The following is a 23,100-nucleotide window of genomic DNA, read 5'->3' as shown; positions in this document are numbered from 1 at the left end:
CGGTCTGATCTGCATCTCCTTCTTTAGATAGCTGTGTGCCTCTCGGGATCTTTGCGATGCTTTGAAGGGAGCTGAGTCAAGCAGGATTCAATAAACCAGAGTGGGGAACGAGCACAACTTGTGTTAATTTAGAGCTGTGAGGGGAGGGCTGCTTGCTTTTCACGCTGCTACAAGCTAAGTTTGCTCGAACACAGTTGGATCCTCTCGCGCTGCTTTTGTTTTTATGATTTTGTAGCCTGTTATATTGTTTACCACTCATATTCTTGAAAGACATATTCAAATTTCACCCAACCGCATTGAGATGCGGGTCACAAGTGAAGTTCCTGATGAATTCGATTTATGCTACCAACAAATCAACCATATTGAGGTTCAGTTATAAATAGACTTTTCTGCCTCACACAGCATTTTGTGCCTTGATTAGGAGACTACTGCTCTCTTTACCCAACTACAAACCTTTGTAAGTTTGTAGTTGGGTCATACAATTTCCATTTTCAGATGATCAACTGAACAGTGCACTTATTTTCTAAAAAAAAACCCAACAACCTCTAAAGCAGGGGTGCCCAAACTTTTTGAGAGCAAGATCTACTTTTTCTCTCACCAGCCGCCTGGGATCTACCTCATGACACAAAGACATAACAATTGCAAATTAAACTCCATTGACTTATTTTATATGCGAATATACATCAGTTATAGCAGAAATAATAAAGTGACAGAAAACCTAATCCAGTTTCTTCCTCAGTGAGATTCTGACACTGGGAGCAGGTTACTGGTTTCTCAGTCAGAAGCTGGTTGCAAACCTGACGCCAGCAGGTATCAGTCAGTCATGGTAGACCTGAAATTTGGTTTGATGACTGAAATATGAGAAACTACAGATTGATAGGAGGAACCAAAGAGCCCAATAAAGGTAACAGCAAATCTTCTGAAGTCGGGATAATAATGAATTTAATTTCACATAATTATCGCGGTGGAATTTGTTAAAACTTAATGAAATATATTTGTCCTATTTGATGTTTGTTGTGACGTATAGTCACGAACGAACGAGGTAATTAGTCCGATTTTGTCGTTTATTGACAGTTTAGAAACTACAGTAGGTGTAATGAGCCACAAAGGTAAACCAAGGTAAAACAACCCGAACAGACTATCAACTGAAAACATCTCCTACCTTTTTACTCTCGGTCTCTTTGTTGTTTAAGCACACCCGTTGCCGTGGCAACCGCCTGCACCCCTCAAGCCGAGCAAAGATTACATTAAAACCACAACATTCAGTCCGTTACGATATCAGGTTTCCAGACTTGATATTTATTTCTCGATTATTAATAAGCCTCTCATGAACACAGCGGTGGTTGAGTAGCTAATTTAAACTCCTGCTCTGCTCGTCAGTCGGTCTTTGAGTCGCTTTTTTTTTCTCTTTTTTTGTTAATGGAACCGAAACGCACAGAATTGCGCAACACCTTGTTGAAACAATAATTACTGAGATTATTAATTTTAACATGTTTCTTTGACTTTTTATAATTATTCTTTTTTTAATGAAGCTACAAACGTTTATTATCTTAGTGAATATTTTTGATAAGCCTATCAGAAGAGGAAGTGGTGGCCTCAGCGTCCTGGCGGCGTTCAGTTTGTCACCTGCCGAGATCGACTCTAAACCTTTCCGCGATCGACGTATTGAGCACCCCTGCTCTAAAGCCTTTAAGGAACAGTTGTACTTATGCAGAGATTTAATTGCACCTCTCATTTACCAGGTCATGGGATTTTATTTAGGGGTGTCAGATCTTTACATATAAATTAAAATAAAACTATGTCCAACTACGTCTAGACAATATGAGGCAGATAATCTGTGAAAAGATTCCAGCTCCTCTGCCTTCACCCAGTGCTGAGTAACTGAGTAAGCATGTCATCCGTCAGGATTAACACCTCCTCCGGAGTTACTTTTATGAGTAAGATTTCACAATGAACTGAATCCATATCGAACACAGAACCCTGTTATGTAACCTGCTGAAGTAAGTGAGTGTTTTAGTGCTGGAAAGCCACAAAGAGGTCAAGGGTCAGTAGCACGCAGGGTCAGTGTTGATGTATTTGCGGTGAGCCGCATGTCTCGGCGTCCTGGGGAAGTCAGGGCGCATGCAGGGGGGTGCGCATACAGGAAGGCCCTTTGTTGTTGCTCCCCTGCCAGGAAAGAACTATTGTTAAACGTACGCCCGAATGTTTTTTTTTTTTTTATCTGAAGGCGCTGTTTACTCCTGCTTTGTCTGTAATCTCAGGCCCGACACTCCCGTGCCTCCCACTTCTGGCGCTCTGCCACACATTTGTCTCGCAGCTCTTGTGTTTTATGATAGCGGCTTACTTTCACACAGAGGGGACAATTGTTGCGACACTCGAGTGCCTGATATCTGTATTGGATTAAAGGTTTGTTTTGGTGCAGGAAAGCACCCATCAGAGCGATATGGTGGGAACGCTTCTGAGCGTACGGAGCGGCTTGAAGAAGGACCTCACAACACCTGGGTGCGTTTCAAGGGCGAATGTCGGATGGTAAAAGAAGAATGGGAAAGCAAAAGCTCTTTCAGCCGGTTGCTTTTGGGTCCTTCGCAAGCATCTGCCGAGCTACAGTTGCGTTTTATGTTTGTTCTGAGGAAGGAATTTAGCCACTTACCAAGAAACACAACAAAAGTTTCAGCTTTCTGCCTCCAAACAGATTTATGATCGCCATCTGAGGGATGGATTCAGCACCTACACGCTTCATTTGTTTTATTTGAGGAACGTTCCATTGTTCCATTTGGCCGGGTGGTTTGATCTCTGGTTCTTGAGGCCAAAGCGGCTTTTCACGAGGAGGTGATGACGTAGACCAGATTTCTGTCTTTTTGCAACGAGCCAGTCGGAGAGCAGAGCATCGTAGGTTTTACTCAAAAGCCGTGAAACATGGCGTCTTCCCTTCGGTGTGTGTCTCTCTTCTGACACCTCTGAGATCAACTCTCATGGCATTCTTTCTCTCCCGTCATATGAGACTCCACAGCCTTGCTCAAATCTCCTTCATCTGCCTTCAATAGAAATGGAAATTTGAGGCCCTCCCCTCTCAGGGCTTCTCGTCAACCTCGGCTCTGCTCCCCCCAGAATGAGCCAGGATGTTTTGAGAAGTGGGATATTGCTCCTAATGGATTCCAAACACCACAAAAGTTTATTAGGAAGCAGGGCATCGTTAAAGCAGGGGGCGGGGGGAGTGGGCAGGATGGGGATGTGGGGTGTGTGTGTGTGTGTGTGTGTGCGTGTGTGAATGGTTTCTGATTTAGCTAAACAAACTACCTTGGGATAGTATTCATACCCTAAGACTTGTAACAAAGGTTATATTTATGTATAATCATCTGCCTGTTGCCATTTCATTCACATTGGTCACAGTAATCAAAGCAGTGTGTGGGAGAGAGCAGGCCTTCAAATATAGAACAAGTGACTCAGAGGAGGTTAATGGGTCTTGTAAAAGAATTTACTTGAGCCTTTTCGCATTTTGTCACTTTATAACAAAACACTTCGATGTAACTTGAGGGAAGTTTTATGCGACAGACCGACTCAGTCTTGTAAATAATTGTGCGTAGAAAATCCACAGTTGGGGTTGGAGAATCTGCTGAAAGGGCAACTTTCTGACCTTTATAGAAGAATGTCAAAAGAAAAAGCAGGATGTGATTGTCGTTTATGGCAAATCTTTTATAAGACACGCCACACATAAAAAGGTACATTCTGGTTGGATGGAAACAAAGTTGTTGTTTTTTTAATTTTTTTTTTTAAACAAATGCAAAACATGAAAACATGGCATTGTACATGCGTCCTAAACACATAACGAAATGTGGTGATGGTTGTATGAAACATTTTGGCATCCTCTGGACTAGAGCGCTGTAAAAGTACAGGCCATTCACCGTTTAATGCTTCGCCACTTTTTGAATGACTTACCAATAGTCCAGACTTCAATCCAATGGAGAATCTTTGGCCGGATTTGAAAACTGATGGTCACAGTTGCTCTCAATCCAACCTGACCTGACATTCCATGGAAACTGTGCTTGGAAATAGATTAATACACAGCATTCAAAGTTTTTACCTGTTTCTTTTGTTCTCTGTAGTTTAGTCCTTTTTGCTCCTCCCATGGCTGGACCCCCAACAACGGCAACTGGCAATTGTTTTGTTATTATATATTATTCATTTTCTGCAGAGCACCCCACTGTTGCCAGAGACAGTTTTTAAAAGAAGCAAAAGATTTTTCAAGTCTCTTTTGAGTGTTTTTGGAAAACCCAACAGCCAGTCTTTGTAAATCAATCCCTTCTACTCTGTTGTCACAACGCCACAAACTGCAGAACTACCTTTCTTTATCTCCTGAGTAAAAGAAAGAAGTTACAAGATCTTGCTGAATGACTTCATCGCCTTATTCCCGTTATTGAAGTACTGCACGTATAGTTGTAATGGACACAGTAGGAAAAAGATTAACGTTGTGGGAGAGAGACAAAGAGTAAGTAAAAACACAGCAGCTAAATGTAATTAGAGTTACAGATGACCTTTGCTTTTTCAATTCTGTTTGGTTTTAAACTTTACACCCTGCTTAGAAACCTACAATAATTAACTGTAAAATCATATTTTTTTTATTATATTTAAACTTCAAAAACAATCTAAATCATTAAATGAAAACATGTCTATTTACAGTATATTAGACATATTTTTGACTTATTTTACACAAAAAAAATGTTTATATCCCCACTTGTCTGTAAAGGGGTCAACCACACATGCTTTGAAGTTCTGCTTTTCGCAAAGGTTTGAGTCTAGAATTGGGAAATTATTGGACATACAATACACTTAATATAAAAAACATTTAAATACAAAATGAAAAGTAAATTTCTGCACAATAAGACAGTGTTATCGATAAATCTCTAAACATACTTGTGCAAATGGAGCAGTGATGGCGAACAGCTGGGATGCACAACTGCACAAGGACTGAGTCGACTCCGAGTGCCTCCTGTTGAGAAAAGTGAGAACGGTAAGTCCTTCAGTCGCATAAAGTTTTAAATAACACCAGAAAAAAGTTTTTAGATTTGTCATTTTTTTTACATTCTGGAAGAAGAAGAGTCTCTGGAAAGTTGTTAAATGCATTTATTTCTTACTTCCAAATTAAAAGTCTTAACATAACCACAGCTACTGGGTAGCACTCTGCAGCACAAACGTCACTTTGACAAGCAAAATCTCAGCATTTTAACATAATCTATTAGACAACAAATGTTGTACTCATTGCACTTTCTGGGAAAAAAAAAAGCCGTCGTGACATGCTATCTGAACATGTTCCAGCAGGACATGAGAAGACAATTAAAATCATTCCAGTGCTATTAAAAATAATAATAATAATTTAAAAAATGCCTGGTTATTTATAACTTGTCATGCACGATTTAGGTTGTTTATGCCGTCCTTCTTTTAACTGAGATTTATGCACTGATTAACACTGCTCCACCATCTGCTGGTCCCCTCACAGTAAATATGCATCTCGTTGAGCATTCGTGTGCTTTTGTGCAACTGGGTTAGTGCACACATGTGCCTCTGGGTAGCAGTGCGTGTAGACATCCAATGAAAGTGAATGGAAAATGTGGAATTAGATTGAATGCCTTTGCAGTGTGTTGGCCTGTGTGCTGAGGCTCTTTCTCTCTCTCTCTCTCTCTCTCTCTCTCTCTCTCTCTCTCTCTCTCTCTCTCTCTCTCTCTCTCTCTGTGTGTGTGTGTGTGTGTGTGTGTGTGTGTGTGTGTGTGTGTGTGTGTGTGTGTGTGTGTGTGTATTCATCGCCTCCCCTTGGCTGGGTCCATCCTTGCGTCAGAGGCCCTAATCTGGTCCTCTCTTCACAAAGCCTCCCTTTGATGTATTTCTGCTGCTGCTGCTTCCTGCCATGTTCAAATAAAGCCTCACAATCAAATTGAGTCTGCCTCCACCAAATTCATTAGTCTTTAATAGGGTTATTGATCAAACCAGAAGAATCCTACAAGTCCCTCGCTTCGTTCCACCCCACCCAGAGGCAAAATCGCACCACCGTCGCCCCCCATCCCCCCCCCTCCCCCTCTCCCCAACCCTCCTGCTTTCCCCACTTGGCCGACGCAGCTTCAGAAGTGAAGCAGTGAGTTGAGGACTCCTGGAAGGAACAAAAAGCCTCCTAAGGCTTCCCATCACAATGGCTGATATGAGGCGCTTTTGGAAGAAAAAAAAAAAAAAAGATGGGATTGCTTTTGTGATTTCCTGCCTGATCCCTTAATCTCTTAGTCCCTTTTCTTAGATAACAAAACATAATTTCACTCCCCAAATTCTTATTTTACCTAGCAGGGCCTGCTAAGTCCCCCCCGCTGACTTGCAGGAAGAAACTGTGTGACTCATTATTCACATTCCTGGTGAGGGAAGCATGAGCAGGATTATATGGCACTACGGTCTGTGGTGTAAACACAACACCATGTAAAACTGTTGTTACCTTTCCACCACCATGGTGTCACACAGGCCGTGCAGTCGACAGACAGTAGAGCCAATTTGGGTGATCACTTTCGGCACGCTATGAAGCTTCAAGACTCTTGACAGTTTCCTTTTTTTATTGCGAGAGAAAAATGGTATTACGTGAATTTAAATTTAAGGATGATGTCTCAGCAGTTGTCCGGCACTAAATGGGCAGTGTTATTTAAAGTAAACGTAAACGTTATTATGCTGTTCCCTCATCAAAAACCGTACCTAAAGTGTTGCCTTCATTCTTTCAATCTTGTTTGAGAAATCCTCTTATCTCCCATGGCAACCATTCAGCCGTGCGAAACGCCTGGGTGGACCTAGCTCCTCCTTCAAGACACAGCTCCTCCTTAGAGCTGCATTTTCCAAGCTTCAAGCTTCACAGAGCAGCCCCTCCCCCCCCTTTCTCAGCCCCTTCAGGCTAGCATGCTCAATTAGCAACACACCTGGTGGTACTGTGCATCCGCAGAGCTCATTATGCGAGCTGCTTCTCAGTGAAACTCTGGTAAAAATGTTGTCAAAAGGTTGATAAGGGAGTGATGTTGTGCTGACTTGTTGAAGGCGGAGTGTCAGAAAGAGCAGCAGTTTTGAAAGAGACAGAATCCCAATTTCAAAGTCATATTCCTTTTAAGATGTACAGCTGGAGGTACCATAGTAATGCAATTGTGCTATGAAATGCCACTATATGCATAACACTGCTTTAACCCTCTCATGCATGAATTATGATCCTTTGTGTCAGGATTTTTTTTTTCTTAAGGCATGAAAAAAGGTAGGAAAAAAATGTGTTAAATTTTTTAAATTTATTTATTTTTTTAGGTGATCAATTGTAATTTTCTATAAATACAAAGTTGTTATTTGAAAAAATATATCAGTAGTACTGCTCTTTAAGAGTTATCTAATGTCACCATATTTTCTCTTTTTTTTACCTGCTAGAGTCGTCTACAGGAGAAGGAGGGACCGGGTCAGATGGCGCGCTTTTTTGTCTGTCGGCCATAAAATAATTTCTCGCGTTTGCAGTTGATGGCCAGTAGTTGATAGTGTAGTTTATGATGCATTAGTGTCCACTTCAGTGGACTGTGTGCATTTATAACATAAAAATCCACAAGAAGCACAAAAAAAAGCTTTTAAATAGCTGTCCACCGTAGTGACCACTATGCATGAAAGGGTTAAATATGGTACCTGGGGAAACGGGACTCTAAGGAGAGCATGGATGCCACTTTTAGAGACTGGCACAGGGAATAAAGTTCAGAATTGCATATATTTTTTTTCATAGTCGATTTTATTTTCCGTACTTATGTAAAACTGGATTAATTACATTCCATACTTTCCCTGACAATGTGTGTGGGAATCCTGAGCAAGGTTCTGACTGAGAGTCGGGCCTCCCGTTTCCTTTTTCCCCAGGTCTAATGCTAAGCTAACAAGCTATTGACTCTAGTTTCTGTACATGCCTACCTTACAGGCTCATTCATGGTAGGATTTTCTTTTATTTTCTTTTTTTTTTTCCATTTCTCAGCAAGAAAGCGAATAAGCATGAAAACGCCTTGAAGCTATTTTCCCTACAGAGGTCGTTCGCCATGCCTCTACAAGATGGTGCGTTGTGGGAGCGGGTGTCTCTCTGTTCCTCATCATTGAACTCTTGACAGACGTGCTCTCCAGCCCTAATAATCAACCCAAGAAGTGAGGGCCGATGTTTTCTCTCCGTTCCTTAGTGGGAAAAGAAAAGCACAGTGGGAGGGAACCGAAGTGGGGGGAAAGTGGGAGAGGGGGGGTAGTCAGCCGAAGGTTTGGATTCGCTGAGACGTGCAAGGCCCCCACCTCTGAGGGCCCTCCCCGGGCCAAGTTGGCCGTTAAATCCTTCTTTCTTCTTGCTGATGACCCGTGAGTGATGCAGGGAACGGGTCACAGGGTAGGCAGGGTGGGGGATGAGGTGGGGGTTCTGGAGGGAGGACGGTCCTGGTAATAGAGGCCTAGTTAAACAAGGATGGGGGGAAAGCCAGGCAAGGAGGTACACTTGTCCTTCCACTCATGTAAATCCCTCCAATTTGAATTATTAAACCCAAACCTGTGTTGATCACAGCCCACATTTCTCTCAAACTGCTCCCAGCTGTGCAGGACTGATTTATATATATTATTTTTTTGCCTGAGGGTGAAACTCTTCGTGTCTTAAGCACGATTGTTTGTCTGCTTTCTCTTTCTCCGCCTTAGTTGGTGTGGTTTTCCTTGAGCTGGTACAAACGTTAGATCTCAAAAATCTAAAAATGATCAAAATTTCTGATTCCAGGTCTGTTTCCTGATAACTTAAAACATTTTTTTTTTTCAAAGGACCGTCTGCTGTCGCGGTCTATAAGCTGCGTGGACACGTCGTCCTCTATTTTTTTAATTTATTTTTTGCCTGCCGCTGGAAAGGTTTCTGTATGAAACTGAGAAATAGAACAGGGCCAAAACTAGAATAAAGTGAAAGCATGTGGGAGTAGTTTCAGTTCAAATGATTTGGTCAGCTATGATTTATTAGAACCAAGCAGTAAAAACCAAACGAAAAAAAAAAAAAAAGTGATTCCAAACAAAATGTTGGTTTTACGTGTTGGAAAAACCATTTATTTAACACGACTTTGTGACATCTGCTGAAAAAGCTGCACTTTTATAGCATTAAATATCTGCATGTCTAAAGTTAATGTGTGGTTTCTTTTCCTTTTTGCTCATGTTTTGATCTGATGCTGTTATTTAGGTCTCAGTTCTTACAGTGAACCAGCTGTGTAAGTTGCACCACTGACCATATTTATTAATGGCAGCCCTGGAAAAAGCAGTAAACAAAATCAGCAAATGCTACGTACATGCTAACTAGTTGTTTGGAAGTGATGACAGAAAAAAAAAAAAAAAAAAAAAGCTTTTCTGTCCTACAATAACAAAAGTAAACATGTAAAGTATTCAAAACTTCACGTTTGACTTGACTGTCAATGAAGCCAAATATGTATCGGTTCAAGTCTTCTGTTAAGAATGATGTCATGGGCCTATTTTTACTTCCAAAGATGCTGGGAACCACATTAGAGTGCTTGGCATCATCAACACTTCCTGTGCAAGCAGGAATGCTCAAATATCTCCCACTCTGTGTCCCAACCTCGTGAAATGCTGTAAGATTTAAAGGATGTATTTTTAGTCCTGTTTTCGGTCTGAGATGACGCCATTGCCATAAAAGATGAATTTCCTGGGTGTCAGGGTGGCTTTCTCTGCACTGTACGTGTCCACTCAAAGACCAAAGTCAGCACAGTAAAACAAAGTGTTCTTTTATGGCATTCACTCTCCTTGGAAGCAAAAGAGAATGTGGTTTACATAGAGCAGCGAGCTACAAACGAATAAGACAACAAGCTCGGCCTTGTCTTATAGCGAACAGTAAATCCGTCTTTTGACTTCCTGCCCATTCTAAGGTTTCGTACGATGCGAGGGATCGTACACCTCAGCCAATGGGAGCAAAGCCAAGGAGAAATGTGGCACACCCAGATTGCTGAGTGCTATTTATTAAGCTGCGTCTATTCCGAGTGCGAGCACTGTCACTGAGGTTACTTCCAGGTTGACTCAGACATTGTCACCGTCGTAAATCCCTCATTCTATCAATGCAGGGGATAGCCTGAACTGTTTTGTTTAGTTTAGTTTTTTTTCCAAAAAAAAAACTTTATTCTTGATTCTAGTTTCTCAGAGACTTCCTGCTTAGTTGTTCCCCGTTTTCTGAGTTGGTACAGCTGATGTTGTTTTTCCGCTCTGCCTTTAGCCCAGCAATCAGGTTGAACCCACCGCAAAGCAGGTGTTTATGATTACATACGAGAAGAACAATTTAGCTGAGCAATTTTTTTTTTTTTCTTCCCACCAACTGATAATTACTATAACAGACAGGCGTGCTTTCTTCGCCAAACCAAAACTGCCGCTGCCGTGAAGCGATGCCAACCATCGCGTTCTGGCATGAAACATTTGAACTCACAGAGACGAAGAGGGGTGGGTGGAGGGGGGAGCTAAAATTCAGAAATGCGAAGAAAGACAAAGACAAAAGATGACTTGCGCACAGCAGGGGGCTTCGGTTTTTTTTTTTTTTTTTTTTTTTCGAGAGACTCATTTGTCGTGGCTCAGAAACTTGAAGGTCAGAACCTCTATTGTTTGAGCAGGAGAGCGTGAAATCTGGACAAGCGCATCCATATCTTCCCAATCCTGCTGTTGTCTAAACAGAAAGGTTAACGTGAGTGTGTTTTGATGTGCTTCCTTCATTCTGCACGGAGGACGCAAGAAGTCTGGGGATGTAATAGTGAAACCAAAAGAGAGCCGAAAAGGGATTTTTACTTGGATTTTCTAAGCTGTCCTGCAGTTCAGAAATTCTCTCCGGCTGGTTTTCACAGGAATAGTTAGGAAGCCAGTCCATTCCTGAAAGCCATCAAAAACATCATCGTGAAACAAGGAACAGTGGTGGAATTATGTTGCAGAACAGAGACAAAAAAACAAAAAAACAATCTGGTTTGTAAGTTGAAAATAACGCTAGTTTGGCATAAGGCATGAGATACTGAGGCCTCGTTTTTGGCAAAAGGTTTATATCGTTTCGGTCTTTTGGAACACAGAGGATACATTTCTAACCATATTTATATCTATATCTCACATTTTAGCATCACTTTAGGATTCTTATGAAAGAGAACACATCTCTCTGCATGGAGGTGTTTAGCAGTGTTTTATCTGTCAGACTTTCTCTTCTGCCATTTGTCACCTAGTGTGTGTTTTTTTCCACCCAACCACATCACACCAGCAGACCACACTGCGTGGTGACAGATGCATCACGGTTATGTTTTTTTTTGTCCTAAGTCTTCCAGAGGAAGTTTGTCTCTCTAGATGTGGGCATGGAAACCTTATTTCGGCCATGGCCACCCGTGTCTCAGAGATGCTCTCCATTTGTGGTTTGACCTTTCTTCATACACCAACGCGTCTTTACTTTCAGACAATGAAAGACCGAATCCTTTAGAGAGATCTGGTGTGGGAGGTTCAGTGTCTAAACAACAGCGGTTACGTGTTTGTGCGTAGTACGTTTTTTTTATTTTTTTTTTATGTGGCAGATATTGTAGGCCCAAATATATTTCCTCTCAGAGGCAGTGCATTCAGTTGACTTAAACCTTGAACGGTAACAAATATCAACATAATTATAAAAAAGTCTTTGGCATTATTTCATCAGAAAGTTCTTTGTGTTTTTATCGCAGCAAACACCAACTCCGGCGCCATCTTCGTACCAACTCTTAGAAAAAAGAACCGTGTTCATCGGGAGCTGGAGGCGGGGCCACGAAAACCCAGCAACCAATCACAATGTGGCGTGAGCCTCACATTTCAAACTCACATGTTACTTTTGTTGTTATATGTATAAATTTTTACAAAAGCAGTAAAAAAGGAAATCGCATTAGCTTCTCATCCCTTTGTCTTTTCGCTGTTTGTTTTATAATTCGACTAAAGTGCAGCAAATTCTAGATGCTTTTTCTTTGTTGTTAAATCTTAACCAATCACTCATAAGGTCAGGTAGAACAACTCTGCTTCCTACCTTTCTGTGTCTTCTGTTTTCCAGCACAGCTTGCATTGATCAGATTATAAAATGTTACATGTATAATAACTGGCCTTCATCCTAGGAGAAGTATTGCCATGTACATAACACAACTCTGAGGCCCAATTAAAATCCCCAATGTATGGATGATCAAAGACTTTGGCTCCCTGCTTGTGGAAATCCAAGATGTTTTCTAAAGAAACCGGTGCAGAACTGGCTTAACCATCGCCAGCTCTGGGTAAGAACTGGAACTGCTTTGCTGGAAAAACCCTATTAAGAGTTTGGAAGGGAGTCAAAGTTGAGCAAGATGCAGGTCAGGACAGGGTTGCAGTTGGTTTCCATAAAGCGAGGAGCAATTTCCAGTGTTTCTGCTGTGTGAGCGCAAGAGAAAGGTGTGGGTGGGAAGGGAGGTGGCTGGTGGTTGGCTAAGGTACAGGAGGATAATGAAGGTAGGATGAGGAGGCTTGAGGTGGTGGGGGGGTGGAAGGAAGGTCAGGAGCAGCCCATGGAAATGCAGATTGCCTCTTTTATTTCTATTGCCAGCCTTTGCTTTGATGCAAAGTGAAAAAAAAAAAAAAGTTTCTTCGGACTAACTTTCACCATGCCTCCTTTCTCGCCATCTTTTATCCCCCACTGCTTTGCTCTTCGCTCTCCCTTCCTCTGCCTCAGCTCAATTGACAAAGCGGGCCCTCAGGCACGCTGAGCTGTCTCCTCCAAAACACTCCTCCTCCCTCCCCCCCTCCTCATCCATAAACCTTAACAGGACTTTTTGGTTTCGGCTCGGAAATGGCGGTCTTCCCAACCCTGAGCATCTTTAGCATATTTTTTTTACTACACATGCAATAAAGATTTCTTAATAGATTTAAACTGTACTCCATGCACAGCATAGTTGAAGTTGGTCCGGACTGGTTTATATTACCCACTTAACAACCTGCTCAGGTAGCCAGTCGGCGGTCAGCTGCATTACCCAAAACCAGTTCATGAAGATTTTGATGTCCTTTTCGGAGCGTCCAAAGCTTTTCATTAGTGTTTTTTAGTTTTTTTTTAGTTTTTTTTAAACCGCAGAAACTTGGTTTTGTCGGGGGATCGTTCTTTGACAAGCACCACCCACCAAGATAGCTCCAGTCACGGCACAAACCTTCAGGGCTACAGCCTTCCTCTGACAGAATACTGTTCCCTTTGCATAAAAAAAAAAAAAAATCTCCACAGTGAATGCTTGAGGTGACAAAGAAGCCAAAGCTTCCATTAAGCATTTGTGGGATGCGTTTGAGTGAGCCTGAGCCACAACGAGAGAATTAAATAAATTCCCCCAATCAGTGTCTCCGTGTTAAACCGCAGAGCCGCCCCAAAGGTCTCGTGTCCAGCCCATAATGGGCTAAAGTTATTTTGACCAGACGAAGGTTTGCTGCTTTAGGATAGAGATGACATTAAAAAAAAAAAAAAAAAAAAAAAACGTCACATGCCTCCTTAGAAAGTGTAATCCTTCTTGATTGGCTGCTAAACTGAACACCTTACTTTATTCTTGATGGACATTAGGCTACTACACCCCCTCGCCCGTCCAGTCACCATAGACCTGCACAGATTAAAGAAAAAGGAAAGTGCACACTGGAAAAAAAAATAGGGAGGTTTAAGTTTTTAGGTGGTCTGGAAAAAGCAGAGCAGGCATATTGAAATACAGATAAAGGGGGGAAAAAAGCCAATTGAATGGCGAGCCATGAAGAAATGGTCAGCTAATTAAATCTTTATACTGTTCTCCTGAGGGGAAGCTAATCTTGTGGTGGGTGGGAGTTGGACTGTCCTGTCTTTAAAAAAAAAAAAAAAAAAAGTTTTCAAAATCTTTTCTCCTCTTCTTCATGCTTTCTATTTCTCAGCCCACCCCTGGTTTTTCTTTACCCTTATTTCTTTTTTCATGGCGGTTCATGGAAGCTTAAGAGTGAGTTGGACAATGCTCAGGCTCATTACTGGAAAAGAGGGTTTGAGCAAAGATGTTAAGAGAAGAAAAAGAAAAAAAGGTAGAACACCCCCCCCCCCCCCCCCACAAGTCCCCTCAGAAATCAGTTAGCACTGAGCAGGATTTAAAGCAAAGGGAGAAAAGGGAGGAAGAAGTGCAAACCCCCAGAGCACGAGTTTCATCTTACAATGTAGTGCATGAATACAGTCGGCGGCGGACGTGTGGGAGTGGTACGAGAGTTGGGATAGCAAAAAAAAACAAACAAAGAAACGCAAGAGGAAGTGTGCTTTAAGAGAAGCGGCTAGTGGCTCGTCTCATAAGGTGGACACACTTAGGTTGTACTATTGTCTGGTCCTGGTTGGACGGAGTGGAGAGACAGGGGGAGGGGAGGCGATGAGCTGAGATCAGATGTTTCCTCCAGATAACATCCAGCCACCATGATTGCTTCCAGACACGGGTCGGGACTTTTCTCAGCAACGAGGCCAGAGGTTGGCGTCCACCAGGCTCGACTCCGGCCGCTAGAGCGTTCAGATTTCCCACGTAATTCTCCGCTCCATCCATCCAGATCGTTACAGTAGATAGAAGGAGTATCCATAGTGTCGATCAGGCGCTTTTAAGTTAGCTATGGATTCAGAAGTTATACCCTCCAGTCGAGTAAATGGAGAGATTTAATTGAGGTCACAATGATCAACATTTTAAAAGTGAAAAAAGACCAACAGAGACGTCAATCTGTTTTGAAACCAGTCCGTCGTTATACGCTTTGCTTCACTCATAGGATCTGGACCCTAGGCTATTGCCAAGCGATTGTTTGCTGGAGGTGTGGACTCTGTTAAAGTTTTAACAATTTGATCTGATTTCGCTCAGTCGCTAACGTTTGACAGTGACATATGTAAGTGGAGGCAGATTGAAGGCGATGCATCACCAAACATCTTCCTATGTGAAACACGTGCACACGTGTGTAGGTGTGTGTGTGTGTGTGTGTGTGTGTGTGTGTGTGTGTGTGTGTGTGTGTGTGTGTGTGTGTGTGCGTGTGTGTGTGTGTGTGTGTGCGTGTGTGTGTGTGCGTGTGTGTGTGTGTGTGTGTGTGTGTAAAATGTTTGGACAGTTCAGCAGATAGTTGCAGTGACTGGCCAGCTCCATCCGCCACGATGACTCCTGTCCTTCTTCTGGGTATTTCCTACTCCTTCAGTCGAGCTCGCAAACCAAGAACCGCTTTGTTCCCGGCTGTTTGTTTTGTTGCTAAACAGCTCTTAGTTTTATTTTTGCATGACTTATTTACAGTTGTTTTACATTTAGGTAGCCTTTTTTTATTTATTGAATTCTTTTTTAAGGTCCACATGCAGCCTTGATGTTTGAGTATTGTAACACACTTGACTGAACTTTTGTCGATCGATTCCAGTCTCTGTTGTGTTGTTGACAAAATCTATCTAGTAAAGCCATTAATAAAGTCCCCTTGATCATCTGCCTAAAAATAAAGTAGCTAAAAGCAAAAAGTAAAATAGCAATAAAAAATTTTTGATGTTCCATTCGAAGCTTGTGTTTCATGTAGGAAGATCATTGATGGTACACATACCTTCTATCTTCACTTCCTGTGTAAATAAACATAAACAACTTTGACATTTGACTAAGAAGATAATTGTCCACTTTGATTTTGGCCCCAACTGGTTTAAGATCTCAAGAGAGGTAAAATTTTAAGAGCTTATTAGCTTTTCCAAGAACTTTATTTTGAAATGTCTTCCTACAGGAAAGTAAAAACGATTGTCAACTGTTAAAGTCAAACAGACACATGATTTTATGTAAAATAGAATTTTTCCGCTGTAAAGCTCTCTGCATTTTAATATATATAAGTTAGCCTGAACATCGGGTGGAACTGACCCTTTTGTTAAAAAAAAAAAGAAAAAAAAAGTGAGTTATACAGTGCGGAAGTTTAAAGTTTACTCTGACTGGGTTTACCCTGAACGCGTTAAAACGCTACGCTAACACAACGAGAACGGGAACAAATACAGGTCGAGTGTAATGGAAAACAAGGAAAGCAAAGAGTTAAGTGCATTTCCTGAGTATAAATTAAACGCGTCTTGTAATCACATTGCAGGAATGCAGTCGGTGTACACTGTTAAACACTCCCTAAGCCTTGGCTCCACTTCACTCTCTCAGCACTCCACACAAAAGAGCCTTTGTTCTCTCTCTGCTCTTGAAAAGCAATGCTCAGTCACTCCCTCCTCCTCTTCTTCTTTGCCCCCCTCCTGTCACCCCCTCCATCTCTCTGCTCTCTCATGCTGTTTCTGTCATTTGCTCTGCTCTTTCCTTTCCTCTGCCTATCTGTTTCTTTCATTCATGGACTTTGTTTTCGGCTCTCCAGCTTTCTTTCCCATCGCCTATCTCCTTCTCTCCGGTCTCAGAAGCTATAGCTAACTTTTGGCCTTGATATATGAGCTTGTTTGTAGCTCAGAGAGGCAACATGTGCTCCCTAGCCAAAACCAAAAGTGCATAAACTCCGCCACAATAATCACCTGGTCCTTAGGCCAGTCGCAGGCTTGCCCCTGACAAATCCCCGGTAACCTCTGATCTCACCAAAAAAAACACAAAAAAAAACAGGATTTCTCAAAGAAATCTGCTTCCCTCAGGATTTGCTCTGCCTGCACCAGTAGCCTCTTTCCTGGTTAACCACACATTTACGGTAAGAAACTGGAATGGGAAGTGGAAACATGGAAGAAGGTGTGTCCTGTTGGTCTCTATCCCTCCTCAGGTCTCTTAGATCCCGCAAAAAAAAAAAAAGAAAAAGAAAAAAAAAACACTTAGAGATTAGAGATGGGTGCACAGCACAAGTTGCCAGCAAGAAAACACACACACCTGGCAGAATGGGAGCCTTTGGGCGTGGAAACTGTTTTGTATAGCAATCAGGTCAAATGTGACAAGCTCATAAAATCTCTCTGCTGAAACACGTTTTTCTAGGAGAAACCCCTCAAAGGCTCCTCCTCCTCTCCCTAGACCTTGTTGCCTTCACCTGTTGATTGATTCTTGTATAATCTGAAAATACAAGCGGTGTGCTGGCATGTTTCCGCAGCTTTGTCAAAGGCTGAATCTCCGTCATTTGAAACGAGACATCTTAGAGGTGAAAAAAAAAAACAAAAAAAAACTTAAACAAAGACCAACTAATGTACCTGTCATGTTCCTTTCAGCATTATGACAGAATCGCAGTGTTTCGGTGAGAGAAAACCAAAATGGTTATTTATCTGGTTTTAGGCTTTAAAGGGACGGTTCGGATTTCGACGAGAGGTTTTTACTGAAAACATTATCGGCGGTATTTTTGCTCACCTGTCGCAGACTATCAGTCTGTAGAAAACTGAATGGAGATTTTCAAATAACTCAAATTTTAGAGCTGTATTTAATGATAGATATTTAATATGAAGACTTCCACAACTTAGTTGCTAAGTTTGTTGCTATTTCTCGACCAAATTGCTTACCTTGCAGAGACGGTTAGCTGTATCGATACACCTGATCAGCTGATGTGTCGCAATTGGCTGAACAGCAAGAAGACCTGGAAAAACACAGGAAGTGTCCATCGTCAACGCAGTTGCACAAATAATGGTGGGAAAATCCCAACACTTACTAATTTCTTTGTAGTCTTGAAGTGGACTGGACAGATGCATCAGATTTTTCCCTTAGGACGTAGAAGAATAGTCTTGTTCTGTTTAACTTTTCCTAGCCGTGTAATGATATTTTCTCATGATTTATGAGTTTTTTTCCCTGATTCATTTCTCAGAAGTCCTTGTCCAATCAGAAATGGGAAAACCAAAACATTTGTATTAGTCTAAGTTATTATTATTTTCACCACAGATCAGATAGAAACACATGAATCGATTGTAGGAAATGTGTTAACGCACAGGACATGATCAGCACCTGTCACATGCCTTCAGTCTGGAGCAGCGTCCTGCCGCTCTCCGTGTTGATTCTGGTTTTCACTTCTAGATGCTCCACAAATCCATGTGAAACAGACATGAAATCTTTGAGAATATTCGCGGGTTTTAAGCAATCTGTCGTGTCATTGAGTAAGTAGGAAGGGACGAAGGAGCGAGTCCGAACATCAGCAGGAAAAAGCAGGTTAGCTTCCCTGGCTAACAGATGTGTTACCAGTGAATATGTTTACAGTTGCTTCATTTGGTGTTATTACTATAAACGACACAGGACAATAATCACATTAAGCTCATAACTTTAAGATTTAGAGTCAGGCAGGGAGACCATGAGCAGCATGAATCAGTTCAAATGATCAACTAAATGAGTCAAAACAAAAGAAACACCACAGACAGTAAATGTGAATGGATGGTGGGTTATATTAATATGTTTTATTTTTATTTTTATGAATATAAACAAAACTCAAGCATTTGAAAATGATGAAGTCATTTCAGGAACTACATGGAACTACCTGCAGAGGACATATTAAGCAGACTCATGATTAATGCCACAAAGTGGTCAAATCAGATTTGATCCAGTTTGTGCCACGTATTATGCTGTGAAAAAAGAAAAAACTACAAAAAAATAAAAAAAATAAAAAAAAAGAGAGAAGAAAATGTTACCAAGCTGTAGTAGTCCGTCTAGTAAATGAGTAAAGATAAAAAGCTACATGTTTTTAGATGGGTTCATTTGCAGAGACACCTCTGTCTAATAAATTGCAGGATTCTCCAGTGAATACATTGTGAATCATGAACAATGCTCTCAGATGTCGTTACAGGTTTCTGTGGCAATGCAGATTCTCAAATGTGCACTAATCAGTTTTATCTTGTCTCTACAATGTGGTTGGGGTAAAAAAAAAAAAAAAAAAGCCTTTCTACTTCCTATGTCAAAAGTCTTGACCTTTTCCTCTTCGTCAGTTCTTTCCTCAGAATCCTGTTGTTTCTATTATACATCACAGAATGAAAAAGAAAGCACTGCAGGCGTTATAAGCACTAATTTCTGAATTGTGAAATACAGTAAGAGCTCCACACTCAATTTGGCAACAGCTGTACTTATCTGTAACCAGACTGTATCGCTGATTGTCGCAGAGATTTCTTGTCATGGGAGAGAATAACACAGACATGCCCAACGTGCATGATGATGCTGAGTGTCTGTAAATTAATGTTACCTCATCGTAAAGCAGCGGTTTATAGGTTAATCACTGTGCTGATATGCACTTGAACTTAGCCCTGAACTTATTTAGTCTCGCTCCGAGTTAGATTACCTGGTTTTCTGGCCCTTTTCGTTTAGACGGATCTACTGCATGTTTCTACAAATCCTGTTTTATGTGTATAACGGGCAATAGAGACAATCCTTGTGTTCTTTTCCCCCCTTAGCCTTAGCATGTCTGATCCTGCCTGAGTATATAGCCCTGCCACAATGAGAAGGTCCCGAGGCGTGAAGTGCAATCACGTCCATCAACTCTTATCGAAGCAGTCACAGGGTGTCTGATGTAAGGCTGCCTTGCGCAATCGCCGTCAGACAGACAAGTACTGCTGAGAAAAGATTTAACCGACTTCACGGTGGTGAGGTTGTTTTTCAGGGATTGTGCCAGGGGTGTCTACAGTTTGTGACTCTTGACGAGCTCATTAGCAAGCAATTTTGGTTCTCACAAAAAACCTGCAACCTTCATTTTGTCCTCTTAAAGGTGACGCTTACTTGTTGCGTGGAGAGAAGATCTTAAAAGCACTAAAGAGAGCATAAAATCACAGCTCTGCAGTCGTTTCCCCTTTGTTCGTTTGAATAAAATCCTGTTTAACTGCAGAGCTGTGTAACACAGGCTGCTCTCTTAGATACACATATTGTGACATCCTGTTATGCTGACATCAATAATTAATAACCTTTTATGACAGACAGACTCTTCAAGGCTCATGCATAGTTACAATACTTTTATGAACAGTGGAACACACGGCGCAGAAAGGTAAGTTTATTTACATCCGAGGTTATTTAGAGCGCTTTACAAGAAAATAAAGGAACATAGATTGTGAAATTGCATTAAAAAACAAGAAGTGGGTTGAAAACGTAGGCGTGACGTGAAAAGAAAAACTTTAAAATGCTATAAAAACAAATAAAAATCAAATAAAACACGATAAAAGCGACATCGTAAAGCAATCTTGACCTCCGTGGGGCAACTGGAGTAAATATGTTTAAGATGGTAGCAGGCAATGAGGTGAATATTCACACCTAGTTTTTCCTTTTCGTGTTTATTTTTTGCATTGGCTTTAGCGTCGTTGTCAGAGGGAGCTGATTTCATAATCTTGCCATTTCCAGAATCAAAGACAATGACTTCTGTATTTTCTCCACTAGGGTGGAGGAAATGATGACAGTTTGGACACACTGACTCAGCAACTGCAGTGGATGTGAGGCAACACAGAAAAACAATGTGCAGCATAACGGAGCCTGGAGGAACCTCCCTCATTCGCTCAGATTAATAACTAGCAAATAAAGTGGCCTCGTCCTGCCAAATGAGATTTGAACCAGTTGCGGCAGAGCGCCATGTCTTGAGCTAATAAAACAATAATTAAAAAGACATTTTTAAAAAGTTAACGAGGTATAATTGCTCTTGTAAAGGAGTAGAGAAGATATGTGGAGATTTTTTTTTTTCAGTTGGGTTTATATGGTTCAATAACCTGCAGGACCAACTCAATAAATTAGAATAAATAAATTATTACCAATTCATAATTGAAAATGATTGTAGTTGTAGATTTTAATTGTTTCAGAAAGAAAAAAAACCCATGTTATTTCAATTTTAAGTGAAGCAAAAATAAAGTATTTTAATGTCGACATCAGCAGGTTTTGGCAAAGTTGGCGACTGGAAATCGGCCCAAAAAAGAGTCAGATCGGTGCACCGCGTATTTGTAAAATACCCTCTTACACTGTTACATTTGTTATGACAATAAAGATGCTCAAACATCTATTTATCCGTTTTATCTTGAATCTACGATATGGTCGATAAGAGCCCGTCTACAGATACTCGCTGAGCCCCGGAGGTCAAGCAGAATCAATTTGTCAGCTGATGCTCCCGAAGTAAAAAGATCCTCTTTCAATGCAGTTGAGTTAACAGTCAGAAAACCTGCCACAGGGAGACGAGTTGGAGGAACGCGCCGCCGGGATTCTGCAAAAACACGAAAAACCGTGACTGATGATGAACTTTTTCAGCTCAGACGGTGAAGAAGTTGTTTTGATTTAACTGCTTACCCTCTCTGACACAAATGAGTCACCTGGTTGTAGTTGTGAGCAATATCTGAAATAACTACCACTGATAAGAGGAGTCCAATCCGGAGACTCGCTGTTGCTATGTCCAAATTTCCCCAAAGTAAATCATCTACTTTGTGACTCCCTCGATTTATTTAACTCCTCTTTAAAGGCAGGATTTTAAGACGTAAAACTTACTCCGTCCACATGTCATCTCTATCAAAACATAAATAAATCTTTGCACTGCCTGATTTTAGACTTTGTTGGGAATTTTCCCTGATCACATTAACAGAATGTGTTTTACCCTCGGAGCTGAAGGTTTAGGTGTAATGCTTTTGGAATGAGGAGAGTTTTTTTTTTTTCCTTCGTATGTAACCCTGTTGCCCTTTGACCTCCATGGACTTGTGCTTTTCATTTATAGAAAGCTTTGTTGACAGTGCGGACCTAAGGGATTTTGCAAGGGGATTGCAAAATCCAAAGTAGTGGAAATGTTTATCTTTTTTTTTTTTTTTTTTTTTACAAAAAAACTACTTACATTTTTGTAGATTTGCTCATAAATTCTGCATGTATTTATTCTCCGTCATGTCTGCCTTTCATCCCACAAATCGCAGCGCATTCTTCCTCCGTGTAACATCCGTCTACCCTTTCAGAAAGTGTTATATAAAGATTATCTTACAGCGTATTGCGCCGAGGTGAGCGCAGCAGATCCTGGCGGCGTGCGGCGACATGCCTGCCCTTTCTAGCAAGTCTGTTTAGCTTTCAGCAAACACACAATGACACGGACAAGATCGCACACAAGCCAGGATCCCAGATGCCGGCCTGTAGCAGCCTGTTAGTAACCCCACTACCTGTGGAGGGCAAGAGAAATAGCTGCGGGTATGTGTGCATGTGTGTGTGCATGCGTGTGTGCATGTGTGTGTGTGTGTGTGTGTGTGTGTGTGTGTGTGTGTGTGTGCGTGTGTGTGCGTGTGTGTGTGTGTGTGTGCGCGCGCGCAGGCAGGGCTGGGCCCATCCCCGCCGCCGCCGCCGCAGCAGCAGCCAGGGAGCTCCGGTGTCTTTGATGGAAGCTGCGCAGATCAGAAGAGCAAAAAAGGAGACACTGATCTGAGATGTTGTTGTAGAGAACACCCCACAGGCAGGTTCAAGCTCCTCCGCCCCAGTCGCTTCCTTTCATGCAGCTTCAGACCAGAGAGAGGGAGAGAGAGAGAAGACAAATTTATACAGAGAACAAGATAAAAAAAATATTGAAAGACTTCTAAAGAATGGAAAAGCACTGGAGAAATGTACACATGCCGGTCTGTGTTTCAAACAATGTACAACAAGATGAAATTTCTTTCTCTTGTCTGGTTTCCTTTTGTTTTATTTTGGAGGTTTTTTTTGAGACTTTGTAAATTTTGTGAAAGATTGCTTTACAATAAAAAGTGACGTAGAGACGGGCGAGAGGCTGGGTGAGAAGATTGCCCGTTGGTCACAGAGACGCACTGGTCAAACCATTGACTCACTACTAAAGTTAATTAAGTTGTGTTTTTTTTAACCTAACATGCTTGTTTTTTTTGAATTACGGGATGAAGGGATGATGGAAAATCTTTGCTGAGAGACTCCAGGATGAGATTTGGACTCCAGGCCACCGACGCGTTTCTTCCTGCCACAGACAGAACATGACGTTGGAGCTAAAGCTTATTGTTTCACAGCACTTACACTGTGAAACTGAATCATCTTAATGTGATCCATAACATAGAGTTCACTTAAAATGACAGAATATTTAGCTCTTAATGCCTCTGAGAGGAAACACTTCACATGTTCCGTTGTCGGTACGCGTTTCACACAGGAAGATTATTTGTGGCACACCGCCTCCAACCTCCTTTTCCCAAACAACAGTGAAGCAAATAGCAATAACTAAGTATCATCGTCCAATATG

The 23,100-nt window shown here is 41.5% G+C and overlaps 2 long non-coding RNA genes across 2 annotated transcripts in view; one reads left to right on the top strand and one right to left on the bottom strand.

Annotated features, from left to right (window-relative positions):
• Window positions 1-23,100, top strand: part of LOC145549999 (uncharacterized) — a 106,922-nt gene that overhangs the window by 21,878 nt on the left and 61,944 nt on the right. The gene's annotated exons all lie outside the window — the stretch shown is intronic.
• On the bottom strand, window positions 528-22,506 carry LOC145550012 (uncharacterized). Its single transcript, XR_014085833.1, has 3 exons — window positions 21,718-22,506; window positions 17,462-17,535; window positions 528-4,987 (listed from the first exon to the last, which is right to left on the bottom strand). It is a non-coding gene; the product is annotated as an uncharacterized LOC145550012 (long non-coding RNA).

This window comes from Poecilia reticulata, chromosome 22 (assembly GCF_904066995.2).
Source record: "Poecilia reticulata chromosome 22, P_reticulata-male-v2, whole genome shotgun sequence".
NCBI classification, from domain to species: domain Eukaryota; kingdom Metazoa; phylum Chordata; class Actinopteri; order Cyprinodontiformes; family Poeciliidae; genus Poecilia; species Poecilia reticulata.
This window is presented reverse-complemented; position numbering and strand designations above follow the sequence as displayed.